Source organism: Octopus bimaculoides, chromosome 25 (assembly GCF_001194135.2).
Source record: "Octopus bimaculoides isolate UCB-OBI-ISO-001 chromosome 25, ASM119413v2, whole genome shotgun sequence".
NCBI classification, from domain to species: Eukaryota; Metazoa; Mollusca; class Cephalopoda; order Octopoda; family Octopodidae; genus Octopus; species Octopus bimaculoides.
The window spans coordinates 30208806-30211310 of record NC_069005.1 but is presented as its reverse complement, the minus strand read 5'-3'; the positions used below and the strand labels follow the sequence as shown (position 1 = coordinate 30211310).

General features: G+C 37.4%; 1 protein-coding gene across 1 annotated transcript in view; it reads left to right on the top strand.

Moving 5' to 3' along the window:
• LOC106880787 (scoloptoxin SSD14) overlaps positions 1–2505 on the top strand; it is an 83882-nt gene that overhangs the window by 27718 nt on the left and 53659 nt on the right. The gene's annotated exons all lie outside the window — the stretch shown is intronic.

The window sequence follows — 2505 nt, the reverse complement described above, 5'->3', positions numbered from 1 at the left end:
ATAAATATTAAAGGAAATAGAGAAATACAATTGCCATATCAAAAATTTATTTACATTATAATATAATATAAAAAGATATATAAAAAGATATATAATATAACAAATAATTAAAACAAATATAAATCCAACAATTTGTTTCGACTCATAAAACTAAGTAAAATTCTGATTATTTATTTATATACTATTACCTTTTTATGTAAGAAATAGTATAGTTTATAATACATTTGTTTAACATTGGTGTGTGGAGGCACAATGGCCTAGTGGTTAGGGCAGCGGACTCGCGGTCATAGGATCGCGGTTTCGATTCCCAGACCGGGCGTTGTGAGTGTTTATTGAGCGAAAACACCTAAAGCTCCACGAGGCTCCGGCAGGGGATGGTGGCGAACCCTGCTGTACTCTTCCACCACACTTTCTCTCACTCTTACTTCCTGTTTCTGTTGTGCCTGTAATTCAAAGGGTCAGCCTTGTCACACTGTGTCACGCTGAATATCCCCGAGAACTACGTTAAGGGTACACGTGTCTGTGGAGTGCTCAGCCACTTGCACGTTAATTCCACGAGCAGGCTGTTCCGTTGATCTGATCAACTGGAACCCTCAACGTCGTAAGCGACGGAGTGCCATCAAACATTGGTGTATTTAGTTGAATGGATGAATTTTGTTAATTAAAAAATGTTTTTTAATGAATTTAGCGTCTGAGTGAGAGTGGAGTGGGACATCATCATCATCATCATCATCATCATTTAACGTCCGCTTTCCATGCTAGCATGGGTTGGACGATTTGACTGAGGACTGGTGAAACCGGATGGCAACACCAGGCTCCAGTCTGATTTGGCAGAGTTTCTACAGCTGGATGCCCTTCCTAACGCCAACCACTCAGAGAGTGTAGTGGGTGCTTTTACGTGTCACCCGCACGAAAACGGCCACGCTCGAAATGGTGTCTTTTATGTGCCACCCGCACAAGCCAGTCCAGGGGCACTGGCAACGATCTCGCTCGAAAATCCTACAGGAGCCAAGAATTAAGGGTGGATGACATGTAAGGTGATTTTGGGACATGTGAGAGATAGCTGTAATCAGGTGAACATATATTACAAATACATATAAATAAATATATAATGTAAGTATGCATGAAAGAAGGAGTACTGAAAAGCTCCTGCCATTAAAGGTTTCATGAAGGGCCTGGTTGGAGGCCCAACCTTCTGAGTTCTTTTACAGGGCTTAGAAAAACTGAAGAACTGCTGCAATAAGTGTGTGAATCTGAGAGATGAATATGCTGAATAAGATCATAATTAACTAATCCTCATCTATTTTCTTTTACCCAAAAGCCAGGAACTTTACTGCACATCCTTATATTTATGTATGCATGCATGTATGTATTTATTATGCAAAAAGAATTGTTCAACAGCTTTTTTGATTTATGCAGACATAGGTAAATTTGACCTATGCAGGTCTACAAACACACACATACATATATAGATATATATATATATATGTCTGTATATTTGTATGCATGCATTTATTATGTATGTATCTAGGCTGCTCATATCTATTCATTTATCAAACCATATACATACACATGTATATATATATATTCATTTGCATGTATACTTGTAGATGTATGCAAGGACATACAAATATTTCTGTTTACATGACTATATACACTACTTTATTTGTGTGTGTATACATTTTATTTGCTGTTATTGAGGTATTTATGTATTTAGTACTTTTTTTATAGTTTCTTGTCCATGTCCCATTTTCATATTCTTTATATTTGAATATAACCTAATATTACACACACACACACATATGTGCGTATATGCATAAGTGTGTGTGTATGTGTGTGTGTGGATTATTGGCTCTTGAGGCATGTCACATAAAGTTATAAATGAAAGTATTTAAATATTGCATTGGAAAGCCTTTTATGTGATGTATTTGAAAGCCAAAGTTGCAAAATTCTCTTAAAAGTTTATAAAAACTTCTAATGACATCAAAGTACATATGTACGTACGTACATATGTATGTATGTATGTATGTATAAGACACTAAAAATGAGAATGGCGAATTCGTTTCTACTCTAGGCACAAGGCCTGAAATTTTTGGGGAAGGGGCCATTCGATTAACTCAACCCCAGTATGCAACTGGTACTTAATTTATTGACCCCGAAAGGATGAAAGGCAAAGTCGACCTCGGTGGAATTTGAACTCAGACCGTAAAGACAGACGAAATACCATTAAGCATTTCACCTGGCATGCTAACGTTTCTTCCAGCTCACCGCCTTAGAAGAATGGAGAATTGTACATCCTCAAAAGCTGCAGTCATGCTAGGATACTGCCTTGAGGAATTCTAGTCGAATGAATTGATAACAGAGCTTTTATTTTTAAGCCTGGTACTTATTTTACCAATCACTTTTGCTGAACCACTAGGGGCATAAACATATCAACACCAGTTGTCAAGTAGTGCTGGGGGAAAAACACTGACACACACACACACACACACACACACACACACA